Source organism: Rhinolophus hipposideros (genome assembly GCF_964194185.1).
Source record: "Rhinolophus hipposideros genome assembly, chromosome: 7".
Classification (NCBI taxonomy): Eukaryota; Metazoa; Chordata; class Mammalia; order Chiroptera; family Rhinolophidae; genus Rhinolophus; species Rhinolophus hipposideros.
The window spans coordinates 99315167-99331346 of NC_138053.1; positions in this window are offsets into that span (position 1 = coordinate 99315167).

The window sequence follows — 16180 nt, forward strand, 5'->3', positions numbered from 1 at the left end:
CTGGGGTGCGGGGTGGGGCAGGCAGGACGCACGGGGGGGGGGGGGGGGGGGGGGGGGGGGGGCTGTCCCGCTCCTCACCCCGGGGACACTGCACAGACGCCATCCTCAGACCGGGTTGCAGGGTCTGCGGGAGGGGCAGCCCGTGCAAACAACCGAACAAAACATGTGACCTTTTCGGCTATCAAATCAAATTAACTGTTTCCCTAGTCCTCCTGGGTTGGATGTGAAGGGCTTCTAGAGGCACCAAAGCCCGGCTCTCGTCGCGTGGCACCGCCAGCCTCCTCACGCGTGTGTCTGCCTCCCGAGTGCCTGGGCTGTGCCAACGCGCTCAGACGGCTGCTCATTGATGTGCTCTGGCGGAAGGGGATGTTTCCAGCTCCCTCATGCAAATTCCCTATATCGGGGTGGATTAATTTCATTGGAGATAAGAGCCTGGAATATGTCTCCGCAAGCAGGGAGAGTGCACTGTTGTGTGGAAGGACAACAGCCCGCTGGGCCCCGGGACCCACACAGCCCAAGGATGGCTGTACCTCCAGAGCTCCGGCGTCACCAAAGTAGCTCTGCGAAGGACGGCATGCCAGAAGCTTCTGCTTACTTTCTACAGGAAACTGGAGACCACGAGTTGAAGTGGCAGACAGTGGTCCAGCCCTCCATAATGCATCTAACAAGCCCAGGAACTGCAAAAAGTGAAGATGTACAGTCTGTGTGTGTCCTGCCTGGACTGACGACCCACTGGCCTGCACAGCACTGGGCTGAGTGGCGGGGACGCCACAATAACCAGCAACCAGCTTCCGGTTGATGGCAACTATGTATGTTGGTGGACAACAAAGACGTGGCTAACTAACGAACTAAATACCCATCGGACCTGCTAGAGGACCAGGCGTGAGCAGCATCACCTCACCTCTAACCATCCTCTGGGGAGCCCCAGGGCCCTGCGCCTGGAGGCTGGGAGCAAGGGAGGCTGGCCTGCTGAGTGGGCTTAAGACACCCATAGCTGGTAATTAATCCGACATCAAAAAGGGAGTCGAAATTAAATACAAGGCATGGGGTGAGTATCCAGGACAACCAGAACATTTCATGACCCGTGTGTCCAGATAACTCTAGACCTGGGAAGGGTAGCACGGATCTCCTCATGGGTCACAGTCTCCCAAGGCTAATTCCACTCCATCATGAACACAGTGCCGTCCTGAGGGTGTGTGAGTGTGGTCTCAGGGAAAGTAGCCACTGGAGTAAGGCTCAGCGTGCTCCCCTGCATGCCGGCGCGGCCACGTCTCCCTTCACCTGAGGTCTGTGTGGAGTCAGGGGCACAGGAGGCTGATGATTTTCGCCAGCCAATCAGAGAGGCTGTTCAACTATTTTTATTTATTTTTGTTTTTATCTCAAATGTATCCAGAGTTGTAGGATAAATACGAAAGCTGAGCAGTTGGTCAGGTTTTAAGCTACTAGAAGAAAGTTAAGCTTCTGCGTTGGCTGGCTGAGATAGCAGCCATAAGCTGACAAGTAATTAAACCGGCGTGTCTGTAACAACTGTCATCTCTTATTTCTGTGCAACTTGGATGTAAACCAAAAGCAAAAAAGCCAGAAAGAGAGAGAGAGAGAGAGAGAGAGAGAGAGAGAGAGAGAGAGAGAGAGAGAGAGAGAGTGAGCGGCCCTGGTCTCAAGGCCCCTGCCAAGCCGTCCTGCTCAGCTTAGTTGGCCTGGGCATTAGAAACCTACAGGCCAGATCAAAAGGGTCAGCGCTCCCTTTACCAATTAACAGCAGGTAGATGTGCAAGAAGTAAGGTGTACATGTGAGCTCTGCAGTTTCTTGGAAACCCAGTGTGAAATTCATCTAAATGCTCTGGAGTGGCCTGGCTTTGAGTATCTCCCTGGTGTCGCGGCTGTAAGGTGGGAACCCCTGGATGGCACTCAGCAGCCTGCTATGGCCAGCCAGCAGGGACCCAGTCCACCCCCAGGCCATCTGCTAGGGGCCAAGACTTCATTACTTATGGCCTAATCAAGTGTCCCTCTCTCCCTTTGCATGCTCTCTCCAAGCAGACACACAGCACGCACTCTGAACAGCTCTGTGTGCGAGGGGGTTGTGTGGGGGGGGGCGGCATCTATAGTTAGAGGAGCGGGGCCTGGAGCTCTCAGGAAACAAGTCGGTAGGTGACGGCCGACCTTTCTGGGCTTGAAATCGTTGGACTGCTCTGCCAGTCTCCACAGTCTGAGCACTTTTGTGCAAGGACCTCATCTGTTTGGTGTATTTGAAAACAATGCTACGGGACCACAACACTGAATTGAGATGGCTCCATGTGTTCCAAGATAAGCAGACAATTCACAGTGGGTTCCACCTTGTGATGGTGACACAACCAGTTTAGGGCAAGAGACAGCTAGCTTTCCAGGGACGATGACTCTGAGTGCAGGTTCCATTAGCAAACACACAATGACACCCTTCACACCATGCTAAAGGCCAGTGCACCCCACCCTCAAAGCGAAAAGAAAAAACGTGTCCTAGAGCTCTTCCTGTCTGCAGGCAGATTTGAGATTTCTAAGTGAAAATTTTAAACATTTAAGATGAGCTGTTTACTGTCCCTCAAGACCGTTGTAAAGCTTCCAAAATATGGAAGATGTGGCAGCTTACTTCCTAGAGATCTGCCTGCAAAAGTGTCTGATGTTTTCCTCTTAAACACTCTTAACACTTTCACAGTCTTTTCCGTTCAAATGGACTCAAAGCTTTGTGAGTTTCTTAGTCGTCAAACTTGGAGTTACTTGACAGTCTTGGAAACACACACCTCCATCCAAGGCCTAGCCACACATTCTGTTTATTTTTCTCCTAATGAAAAGTGTGACAAGCAAATAATTAAACTGAAAAGCGAGCATAAATTAGAGTCCATAGCTACAGAACAGACCGCCTTTTGAAGACTGCAGTTTAAAATATGTGCTGCGGAGAGCCCTCACTTCGGTCATTTAAATTATCTGGCTTAAACTGTCTGTGGTTCTCCTGTAAGATGGTTTTTCCCGTTTCATCAAGTAGGATGTTTGATGTGCCTTGGCATAACAAATTATTTGTGTTGGATTTATTTCAGTGAATTCCCCTTCTCCTTCTGGTTTCAAGAGAGTAAGCCCTAGGCTTCTAAACATTATGAAAACAACCAGATCTGAGAGACATTATATCCACAACAAAGAGAAACGAGTGACCAGCCCAGTTACATTGTCTTTTGAACAACAAGTCAATGCAGACAGAAGTAAATGACAGTTAATTACAAATTACATTCTGGTTGGGGCTGAGCAGGCCTCTCGCCTTGAATAACGATTGGGCCCTGGGGCGCTCACCTGCCTGTGAGCGACCGTAGGAGACTCCGGCTGGGGTGCCATACAAGTTTCAAAACAAGCTGCTAAACACAAAAGCTTATTGGATTACAGAGATTTAGGGAAAAGCATTCAGATCTCTTGCAGCAACTGCTGGATGGGGGGTGGGGGGTTGAAGAGGACAGTGGCCGCTCACTGTAGCCTTGTGAATGCTGGTTTCAGTGTCCTGGGAAGGAAATTAGTCCCTGTTTGCTAATGTTGGGAACATGTTCCATCGCGAGGAAGGTAGCAGGACTGTGGGCCAACTAATCGAGAGAAGTAGATGGCATCCCTGAGGTTATTTCAGACTCATCAACAGGGAATAATTCAATAATGCACTTAGATTGTGTTGTGTTTTTTTTTATCAGAAGAGGATTTTCATACCATCAGCAGACACTTTGATTTATTGATACTTTTTTTTTTTAGTTTAAATAGTAAATGAATTTACTTCATTTTAAGTCAAAATTTAAGTTATGGCGTTTGTAAAATTAAAACAATGTTGAAAATAATTAATGTCAGTGTTCATGCATTGAAAGGACCTTGGCTTTTGTAATTCACTAAAGCAATTTCTATTCATTTAGTTGAGCTAAATGCTTATTGTTAAAGACAAAAGCCCCATCAGTTTGACATTGAGCTCATTATGGATGTTAGAAACACTCTGGAATCCAAGGCCACACGGCAGGCAACAAAGCCAGGGACGTGGGGGGGAGGGGAGGTGCCAGGATTGAAATGCAGACCACATCGTCCTCCTCAATAACTTCCCGTTTAGACCTGATTAAAACTTCAAAACAAAGCTCGTTGGAAACAGTAGAACGATTTTTGTTGTTGTCATTAAGTGATGGGGCGATCAGGAAACTCCAGGAAGTTTCAAAGTCCTTTTCAGAGACAAGCTCTAAGGGCCAGGACCGCACTCCCAGCTGATTTACAAGATTATAAAAATTTTAAAGAAAGACTTTGTAAACGCTTGCAGACAAAGCTGTCGTATGGAAGCACAGATTGGTTTAAGAGATCAGGGACCTCATTCCCTTATATAGTGTTGGCCAAGCCCGGTGACACAACTTCCTGTGCATTTTCACAATGACGCATGATAATGTAGGCTGGCACTTCCACTCTAGCAGAGCTTTCACTATCGCTGTGTTGGCACAGCACCCATATTCTCATCCCAGGCTTAGCACTTAACCGATAAAGGTCCCTGTTAATGCTGACCACCGAATGAAACACCCTTCTCGTGTAAAGCATAAGATGCCATCCACCATCGGCACACTCAGCGTGGTCATGTGGGGGAAAAGAAGTTGTCACCATGCTCCACGTTTGGAAAAGTAGGACCCGGTTTCTCGCATGAGCGGAGATTCATAGTTGAGACAAACAATTTACAGAGGCAAATATCTCTGCCAGGTGAAAGTTAGACGAGGTCGTGCTGAGACAGCTTTAAATGTTTTTCCTGCTCATTCAACACGTGACAGTTTTAATCACACAAAACAAACGAAGCAACCGCAGGAGACTGTCCAGAACGGACATGTGGGAGCCCATTTTAGAATCTAGGAAAATCTTTAAGAGGCCATACTCTTCAAGCTTTACTTTCATGTTACAAAATTTGAAAGCTGTTTGTTCGAAATGTTAGCATTTTTCATTAAAATGTGCAGATGGTGTATTTCTAACCCCCTATCATTTAGAAGAATGATATGGATTTATCCAAGTAAGACATCTCAACGCTCACTCGTAAGGACACCTGCAACAGCTCTTCCCCTAAAATCATGGAGCAAAATAGCTGCGTTCTCCGTGTGGAGGAGAACGGCCGCCTTATCGGTGGCAGAGTGACGCTGCCTGCACCAACAGCGACAGGGGTAATCCATCTTGTCATCAGCCAGCTGAGGGAAGTGAGGCACCTCCACCCGCCTGCCCTGCCCGGGATGTGAGCCAGCAGGCAGGGACACTTAACCCCTGCGAGCCCCCAGTTCCCGCTGCGCTCCACACACCCCTGTCACGTCGGAGATGCCTACAGAATGACAGTAAATCTATACGGGCCCACAATCTACCATCGTGACAAGCGCACGCCAGGCCGCCTTAAACACTATTAAGCTGTATCATGATGGGAGTGCAAGACAAGGCCTTTATGATGTGCCTTGTTGAGCCATTTAAGAGGTCTTTGCCAAGACGGCTGCTCGCTAGGCCCCGAAGGTGGCAGGCCATCTACCTGGCTGGGCAGGTCTCTAGGGCAGGCCTGCCTCTGGGAGGACGCTGGTTTCTAAAGTAACATCTGATTACAGGGCGATGGCCTTCAGCGCGTGCAGTCAGCACCCATGTGCTACGCACTCATTTGATGTCATTGTGACCCAGGAAACGCTGACCAGTTTTGTAGATTTTTTTTTTTAATCCATAATTGATACACGGTGAGACAGCAGGGCTGGACTATACTATTGGATCCCATGTAGCATTGTATTATGTCATCCAGAAAAACCTAAGACATGTAAATGACAGCGATAATAACTGGTGGACATGGCACAGGATGTTGTTTTAAACGCCGAAGACTCCAGGTGCCAGGTCGTGATCCCCTCAACACGTACTCCTCAGGTGCCTGTGCTGGGCATGTTGACCACGTGAAGGAAACAAGGTCCCCCTCACTTTTTCAAGATTGTGATGATGATGATGTTGATGATTGCCTTCGCTTTTGTTAAACCACAGCAGGCTTTTCTTGGGTTAAAAAAAGGAAGAAAAAAAAACCTAGTTGAATAGTAATATTGAGCTTTCATGTATATGCAAGAAAAAGATCTTTTCACACCTTGATGAAATTAGCATATATTTAAATACTAATGAATTGCCAGAGACTGGGTGAGAATAGCAAGAACAACCTGCACACACAGTTCCCTGTCCCTGGGACACGGATCTGATTCCACTGGCACGTGACGTGATTGATGCATGACTTTATTTCACGAGATGCTAATACAGGTCCCAAACAGTGTGAAGGTGGTAGGAGGATATTAAGTCTTTGTCACAAAAATATTGTGTCAAAATTGGGAAAATTGGGGCCAAATACAACTTCTAAAAAGCCATCCTGGGCTTCTGCTGGCTGCCTGTGTGTCCTAGCGGCTCAGTGGGATTGTGGAGACTTTTGACACCACAGTGGATTGACCTGTGTGATACAGGGCTGGATTGACGAACCCTGTGCATGGATGTCTCCTCGCATGGGAAGTTCAAGTTTAATTGAAAGACACATTTGAGGAGGAATCTTTTTTAATGTTCCGCTGTCCTGTGATATTGGAAATCACTTTATGTTCTCTGGAGCAAATGATGTGTATCAACATACGATCACATCATCAGCCCCGATGTATCGTCTCCACATCCCAGTCTCCCCTCCTCACCAGACCCGGACAAGCCCAGGAACGCCTGTGGGCCTCCAGGTCCCATCTGCCAGTGAAGGGCGCCATCCATGGTAAACCTCTTCCCAGCCATGAAATTCCAGGGGCTTTCACGTGGCTCCTTTTCTGAGTTGGCATTTTCATGCCACCCAAAGTCATCATCAACTTCTGTTATTATTAAGCTTAAACATTTAGTGAATTCCAAAATGTTTGGAAATAAGTCCAGGGAAAGTATTTACAACTCACCAGTTGAGAGAAGAAAATAAAATTGAGCCATTAGATCAACCTAGGATTTGAATGTTCTCCCAACTGTGGAAAATAAAACTGTTAGAGAGTAAACCACTTTATTGAGGTGTTTTGGTGAACTATGTATAAGTAGGAATGATTCATGTGTCTTGTCTGATACCCAACTCTGCCCAGACCTGACTCCCTGCACTGGGAGCCTGTCCCTAGACGGGACCCCAGACTGGGCAAGGGCGTCTCGACTGTGTAATTCTCACCCATTCCCCGACTTCAAGCTCGTGAGCACCTGCCCTCACAGATCCACAAACACAAGGTCCGTGAAATAATGTGGAAAAGAGATAGCAGCAATTGGATAAGATTGAGGAGGAAAAGCACATGTGAGGAGCACACTCTTCTCAGGCCATCATTAGCAACCCCTGTTCAGACCTTTTACCCTCCCAGGATGTTTGTATTGTGCAGAATTTTTCTATAAACCCTCAGAATCATTAGCAGCAAAATCTCACCAAAACTTATGGCTCCATTGAGTGCCAAGTACTGTCATTTATGATTTAAAGATCGGAGAACTGAGGTGTAGACAAGAGTCGCCATGGGTCATTCAAGAGAGAGACGCTGAGCCCAGGCTGAGGTAAGTTCACGCCTCTTATGTCTCCAGCATGTCTGCCATGTGTTCCTTCGTTCAGAACGTAGACTATTGTAGAAGACAGTCTACCAAGAAACCTTGAAGAGATATAAAATAAGACAATTCTCTTTGATTAAGTAACCTAATCAGATAAAGTATGCCTGGCGGAGAGGCAGGGAAGGTGTCTGTCTGTAAGGAAGTGAAGAAGATGGCGTCTGAAATTGGAGAAAAGCTTTGCAACCAATGCAAGCGTTCTGGGGCCAGAATGAGCTGAGGGTAGACCTCTGTAGACCAGCACAGGCCAGTGTGGCTGGGGCAGAGGGAGATGTGAGAGCAGACAGGGCCAGATTTCAAAAGCCTTGCAGGCCGTAGTGGGAATTTGGACCTCAATACTATGGGGAGTTTCTGAAGACTTCCAGAAACAAGGGCAAGACCTGATACAGTGGATATTTTGAGAAGCTTCTCCTGACAGATGACCAACATGGGCTATGGAGGTGGGTGTAGGAGCAGAAAGCTGCGGGCGGATTGAAGTTAGAGGGCATGGCACTAGCAGAGCACAGGGAATTACTGGGATCCTGGAGACCTTTTGGAAGTGGGTCCAACAGGGAATTTCTGAAGTGTGGTGGACGCAGTTGGGCAGGCAGGGAAGGCAAGTGAGGGTGGAGACTGGTAATTTGGGGGTTGTGGATATATATATCTGCCAGGGCCCCCACAGGGCGTGAATCTATAAAAGATTGTAACGACAATTAGCAGATGGGAAGGAGGTCAGTCTCTGAGGGACACCTTCTCAAACTGTATTTGCAGGGTAGGAAATGCATGTCAAGAGGCCAGAGTGAGAAAGGTGGCTGGCTTCTGCACAGCAATCATAAACACCAGAATCACAAAATCAGGGGCCTGCTCTTCCCCCTGCTCTCCTGGAGCTGTGTGGCGTTTCCACCTACCCAGGCAAGGATAGGTGGTGTCTTTGGCCTGCAGTTACCTCTTGGAGCCTCTAGGTGAGCCCTGGGAAGGCGGAGGGGGACAGGAGCTATTCTTTTGCATCTGATCTTTGGATCAGGCCCTCCCTGGAGATTCTGGTACATCAGTCATACCTGATGACAAAGTCACATGCCCCACTGAATGTCATGTCCACAACGTGCCTGCGGCAAGTGCATGGGCCCTTGTCCAGCCAGTATAAACCTCCAAGAAGATCACACACCTTGGCACCTGTGAGACACCCAACATCAAGCCTCACCCAGACTCCGGGACTCAGCCTCGGATGGTGGAGATGTTGACCTTCACTGTGGGTGCAGCAACAGGATGGTCCAGAGAGCAGAAATCCTGACGAGGCTGCAGGTGCTGCTTGCTGCCCCATCTACACCCCTACCTGTGTAAGACCCTCAGAAGAAACATCCATAATTCTGATCACCGCTGAAACCAAGTCCCATTAAGGCAGAGAACTTCCAAAGCTAAACACTGGAGGCTCTGTGCTGCTAGGAGATCCGACAAACGCCATGTCCATCCTGCCAGAATTGTAAGCTCACCTGGGCCCCGGCTAACTTCCAGGAAGGGGATCTATACTGATTCCCAGGTGAGGAGGGGGAGGGGATGGAGGCAGCTGCAGAAAGGACACTGCACTTGGAGCACGGTGCTTGTCATCAGTGATGAGAGGCCAGGAGACCGCGGTCTCAGGAACTCTACCCAAAAATTGGGTTGGTCTTACACACCAGGAGCAAGCCCTATGCTAGTCAGAGGTGCACACCCACACACGTGCCACAGCCAGTCTTGTGACTGGAGAGGCCACGCACGAATTCAGTTTTCAGGTTGCCTTTTCTTGGCAGCATTCCTTGGCCCAGCTGCCCCTCTGCATGGTTGTGAGATGTGCACACGTGTCCTGCGCGGTGAGTTCAACTGCAGGACGCACTGGGCTCACACAGACCACCGGCAGAGAGAGCCAGGGTGCATTTGCAGGAGTCCGGCCAGAGACTGAGGTTAGAGGTATTGGCGGTATCCGGGCTGTTGTGGTTTAGAGCATTATTTCCACAGTAAGGTGAAGCGCACGGTTGTTTGAATGAAGAGCCGATTCATCATTCAGAAAGTAGGTCTTCATAGGGGCACATCTGGGTGATAAAAATCGACGACAAGGCTGGTAAATTGCCTGTGAGGGTTCAAAACAGATTCAAGATAAAGGAGCGAGAGATTAAGTCAAGACAGCATCTAATGCGTTTGCCAAACACTCCAGTCTCCGTCCACCCTGGAGGCTGATCTAATGGCCGGCCACTTAATTTCCAGAGCCCAGTGCCAATCTTTTGTCACCTCTGTTGCCCCATATCAAACTTTCAGGAAACAAGACCCAAGAAAGCAGATAATCATTAATGAGATCAGGAGATGTTATCCTAAGAGAAACAGGGCTGCCTGCTTTGTTTGTGGAAGGTTGTTGCGCCCAGGCTGCTTGTCAGTCTTTGGCTGTGACGTGCACAGCAGGACAGAGTGAGTGGAGATAAAGCCTCAAGGAAGGAGGTGCTGGAAACAGGCACAGACACTCAAGAAGAAATGCAGCTATGAGGCCACCTGCCCTCCCATCCTCGCAGTGTCACCGGGGGTCACCGCTTTAAGATGGTGTATTTCTTAAGTCCTTCCCAGGACACTTCATGGGGAGCTTCACAGGCTGTGGCTACGTAGAGTGCCAATGGGGGAGAGTGGGGGCTCTTCAGGGACCTGACTCATCCCTTCTCCATGTGATGTAGGCACCAGAGGTACCACTCCTCTTCCCTGTATCCACGTGTCATTTGTTAGAACGGGGACACCCACGTGCCCTCCATGGGATAGTAGTCACAGGTCCCTGCCTGTGATAAAGCGACACCCACACATCTTCTGTGAGAGAGCTGGCACACCCACACACATTCAGTGTGGTAACGGGGACTGCCACATGTTCTCTGTAGGACACGACTACGTACCCTTCCTTTACGTGACAGCAATCACCTGGGCCTCTTCTGTGGGACACCTGGCATCCGTTCCTCTCATGGGCGACAGGAGGCACACCCACGTCTCCTGTACGTGATATTAGCCACCAGCTCTCCTTCTGTGTGATAGCGGGTGCACCCACACCTGAGTATGACAGGGAGCACGTACACCTTGGCTGTGTGATGCTGGTTACCCACCGCTCCATGTGGTATCAGGGGAACACCCGTATTCCTCTGTAGGAAAACAACTTCCTCTGTGATGGTGGACGCGTCCACGCCTCCTCTCTAGGATACAGGCACCCCCTCCTCTGGCGTCCATGCCTCTTCTCTTCAGTACCAAGTGCATGTACAAACAGTGTGGCCTTTCCAAGGAGGCAGCCACAGGAGAGTCGGAGGTGTTGTCCCAAAATTCTTTGTCTAAAATACTGTAGTAAGAAAAGTGGTTAAAGAACACTGATGCCACTCATGTGCATATTTTAACAGGCTTTGGGAAATAGTAAATAAAATAGTCCTGTGACTACCACGATCAACCTCAAAATTAAAATACTCTTCGTTTTCCCTGAAATAAATAGATCACATAAAACAATTACTCCCAGAGGAGAAAGCCATGCTACCAATACACATTCTTTTGTTTAAAATAATATTGCGCCCAATTATTCATTTGTATTTTTTCAAAATAGAATTTCTAACACGAGAGCAGTCACATAAGTTTGCTGTTGACATTTTACCCCACGCGCAATAGAAATAAACTTACATAAAGAGGACAATATTTTATTTTTCAAGTAACCATGAATTTGACCCTTGAAGGTTTTATTCCTAAAATATGCCAGGTACTGTGTGTTTTAATCATTTACAAAACACGTGGTGGATACTCTGACGTGAGTAAATTTCCTTTTGAGTCCACCCTGGTCTCAGGCAGCAGTGCCTTCTGGGCCCAGGCTCTACCCCGTCATTTCTGGTGGGCACGTGGGTGCTTTGCTTCATGCGACCATGAAATTGCAGTTTGTTATAAGCACCAGGATAAGAAGAGGACAATTGCAAGGCTGTTTTTCAGAGAGGGGTCAGCTGAAGCGTCAGTGGAAGGACAGTTGGGAAACATTGAGGGGGCCTGGGAGAGGTGGGGGTTAGGGGGGTAGGGGCAGGGGCGGAATGTGGTGTGGGGGTTGCCCGTGGGGCCTTACCCCCCGGGTTCCCCTCTCCCAGGCCGACTTTCTTAGGCTTCCAGCCAGGGGAATCCTCTAGAATGTCTCTTTTTGAGGACTGCGTAGTTATTCTAAGCTGCAGGCTCATTTGAGAAGAAATGAGCGCCTGGGGAAAGGCCCCGCTGGCCTTTTAGTCCATTACAATTCCAAAGGCAATCACAAAAGGAGATGGCTGCCGGAGTTAATGAGATTCCTCACCAAAAACACTAATCTGGGTTAAAACTAAAAGAATGCTGATAAGGATATTACAGCTCACACTGAGAACAGGAAAGGTGCTTCCCTCAGATCAACTGCTCACACTAGGAGGGAGCCTTTCTCAGTGTTTAACAAAATCTGAGAAAATGGATGTTGGAGACAAAGCTTCTTAGATGAGGAGCGGCTGAAATAGAATAAAACATCCCATTTCCACTTTTTTATAACGTTCCAGGTACAAATCAACTAATGGTAGCAGAAGTTTAACAGCAGTTTAAAAGAGAGTGATTGACCCACTGAGAAAGTACATGATGAAATGTGCAGGAGTACACTGATTAGCCCTGTTCCCCTCCGGCAAATACCTGCTCTGGAGCGTGAGCACGGAACACTTTGTTTTATTACCTTGTGAGATAAGTAGGGAAAAAAGCCTTTCCTACCTGGGGAATTCAGATACTCAGCTTTGTCGTATCAGGGCCCGCGCTCAATTTCATGCGGGGTGCATAATTATAACAGTGTTTAAAGGGAGCCCAGAAGAAAGATGGGTTCAAGTGCAAATTAATTTCAGATTATCACAACAAAGGCAATCATATCTCAACAAGCTTGCCAGCAAAACACTTTGCTGAGGTCCCCAGGTCCCTCCCCTCCCGATTTACAACAAAGACCTTTCAGCTCAAATTAAGCTAATGGTCTCAAACAGCCCTCTGCCTACCATTTTGGGTTTTGACTATTTGCACAGTAGAATGTGGCAAACTTGCAAAGGGACAAAAAGGAGGGGGGACGCGGCCGGGGGGCGGGGGTGGCGGAGACGAGGTAGCCGGAAAGGTCAGGGCTCTGTATCCATCAAGTGACAAAACAAAGCGTCAGCGGCTTGACGGGGCCTGCACCTCGTCAAACTGTCTGCTGGGCGGGGGCGGGGGGGGGGGGGAGAGACGAGGGCGCAGCGCGGGCCGCGTGGATCCGACTCCGCGTCCCAGCGGCCGGGCCTCCCGCAGCCGCTCTCGGGGGCGTTTCCAGAGCCCTGCGTCCCCCCCCCCCCCCCCGGCAGCCCGCGGGACCCCGCCTGGGGGGGGCAAGGGGGAGAAGGGGCGTCGGGCCCGGCCTCATTACACCCCCATTAGCGGGGCGGCCGTGGAGGGGGCGGTTGTCACCTGGGAGCTGCAAGTCGCGGCCACGGCCCCGCGGAGCGTGGCGCCCGCGCGCGGGGACCCGGGGATTCCCGCTCCTTAGGGCCTTTCGGGCGAATGACCGCGTCCGGCGGGGAGGCGGCCGGCCCCCACCCGCGCGTGGGGCGGACGACCGTCCCCACTCGCTCCCCGGCTCCGCGCGGGTGGCCTGTCCCGCCGTCACTCGGCTCTGCCCCGAAAGCCAGAGCACTGGCCGCCAGCACAGACGCAGATTTGAGCGGTCGTCCTCCTGGGACCCTGCGCTCGGGCTCCGCGTCCGGGAGGCCCCGGGCCTCAGGCCCCCACGGTGGTCACCTGCTCTTTTCTCTCCGACTTGAAGGGTCTCCTTGCCGAGTCGCTTTCCTTTTGCCTCCAGTGTCGTCTCAGGAGGGCGCGGGCCCCTCCCTCGGCGGCCAGCACGTCTTCCTGCGCTGCGCTTAGGGTGCAGCCCGGTCAGGCGTGGGCCCTGACACCCCCAGACCGGCTCCTGCGAGCCGAGGCCGGACACGCTGCCCGAGCGCAGCCCTGTGCGGCCAGAGAGGATGGCTTCACTGTGGGACTGTCCTGGGGGCGGTTAAGCTCCAAACTGCAGCAGCCACTGCTCCGAGCCCTTCGGCCACTCTTGCCACCCCCACTCTAAGCTTTGCTGGGACTTGGCCTACAACCCCCCTCCTTCCTCTTCCTGTTGTAAAGCAAACAGCGGTACAACAAACAGTGTGTGTGCAGCGCCGTCACCACGGCGTGCCCCCCAGGCGCGGGATTGGATGAAGAGGGCTGTGTCCCCGGGGTTCTCCCCGGCCTGGCCTCGCACCCCGTCCTCACTCTGACGGCTTCACACCCAAATCCTTCTCGTCGCTGTCCTCAACTCCCAGAACTTCTCCGTGGTCGCCTCTTACTGTTCCAGATGGAAACGAGGTTGTGGGGATTGGGGGGGGAGAAAGGAGAAATCACCCATCGCCCCCACCACGCCCTGGAGCAGGCAACCCGCCAGGGGTTGACCAGTATTTCCATGGAATGGCACACAGTTAACACAAAGGTGACAGGTGAGGCTTCAGGAGCAGGTGCTGGAGGAGGGGGCTGGGCTGCAGGCCATTCCAGAAGGTGCCAGGACTCCAGGGAGGCACAGATGGGAGGACAGGTACGTGCACTTATCAGGGACACGTCCTCATAGAGGGAGGTAAGTCATCCTCCAAATTTTGTTCTGAGGCCAGGGCGCTCCACCTGAAGCCTGGACTCTGTTTCCCTTGGTCTTTGTTACCTGCAAGAACCAGGCATTTGGGGCCTGCGGCTGGGCAGAAGGGTCGGAAGGCTTGGCCCCTGGGGGTAATGCAGCTGCTTTCTAAGTGCAAAGGAGCAAACAAGTGTAAATGAGCATTGTTAGGATCAGGGAAGGCCTGGCAGGTGCTTTCCTCAGCCCTAGGGAGGCGCCTGCTGTCCTGGGGCGGGCAGGTGCCCCACTTCTCCTGTGAGTGGACAGATCAAGGGAAGTCCAGGTCCTGCGTTGGATGTGGCTGTGTGACTCCCTCGAGACCACCTTTTCCACTCTCGAAGGCCACGTGGCTGGTCTCCACCTGTGCTGGAAGAGTGGTGGGGGGTGCATTGTCAAGAGACCTGGAGGCTTGTTCAGGGGACAGGGGGAGAAGGGAGCCTAAAAAGTCAGGGGCCTGGCCTAGGGCCCCTGCAGCCTTTCTTCCCCTGTGTGGTTAGCCTGCAGGGTCCTCTCTGTGGGGTCTTGGCCCCCAGCACCTTGTGGGCTCTGCTGGGTCCTCTGCCTGCACCCCAGGAGCCAGGACAGGCAGGCAGTGAGTCTGTTTACACACTTTGTTCCCTCCTAAGGAATTCCACAATTACCTTTCCTGCCCCTGACGACATCATTTAGGGCAGAGGCACAGTGAGTTGGGTGGGTAGCTGAAAGGCTGGGAGCTCCAGGCCCTGCTGCCTGGTCCCCCATTCACCTCTCTGTCCATGCCCCAGGGCCACCTGGTCAGTGACATTCCAACAGCCCACAGAGAGAGAACCTGGGCTGTCTACAGAAATCAGCCAGCCAGTCAGCTATCTACCCAGAGACGGGGACAGAGAGAGAGAGAGAGAGAGAGAGAGAGAGAGAGAGAGAGAGAGAGAGAGAAGGAGAAGGAGGAAGGGAGAGACTGGTACCAAAGTAAACGGCCCACCTCTCTTCCTCCCACATCACCGAGATTCCCTTTTATAAAACAGAGTTAATCTTCAGCTCTGGAAAATTACCAACGTTTCAAATTTCAAAGCTTTATTTTAAGCCTATATTTTCTTCTTATCTTCTGGGTGATCAGTGGTGGAATCTTTATTACCCTTGCGTCCAACCATCCACAGAGACCTTCACAACCGCCTTCTTCAGACTCGATGGTAGGGCCTCTGTGCTCAGGTCAGTGGCCGTGCAGTCCTGGGAAGGACATCTCTGGCCGGATGGTCCCCTCTAGAGCCTACAAGCAAGCAGGCGTCTGCTGAGTGGTCGATCACCCAAGATTAACTGGAAGGATGCTTTTCTAAAAACAACCGCAGTAACTGTAGAAACAGCTCCGGTCTAGTTTAACCTGGGAAGACGCGGCGCTGCCTTTGAAGCCCCAACGCGGTGTAGACATTGCTGTGCTGGACCAGGAAGCCGGGGGCACTGCCTGGCTGAGTCCCACCCGGGGACGCCTGCGCTGCTGCCCCTGTGCTTATTAATCAGGACCCATCAAGAGGAAAAGTACATATTTTGACTTTGTGTGTTTTATTTAATCATATTTATTAGAATTACTATAAGATAGATGACTGTGCCTTGCAGTCATTTTGATTAATTGTTAACACCACTTAAAGATTAATGACATGTGCCTGCTAAGTATGCACATATAGCAATTAACCAGCATTTAGCTTGCATGCCTTTTCAAGTGTTTTTTAGTTTATGGAATTTGTTTCTTCTGAATTTTTAGAACTGTTTAAACACATGCCTCTTCATACGCTGTCACGGTTGACTTGTCAAAACAGAATTTGAGTTTTCCGAGAGGCCAGCAGAAGCAGTGCCCTCGTCCAGCAAATTTCCTTAGTTAGTTTCGCCTGAAAACTACAACAGCCGTGGAGCCGGTATCTCCTGTGCGGCAAAGACCTTGACGACGTGTGG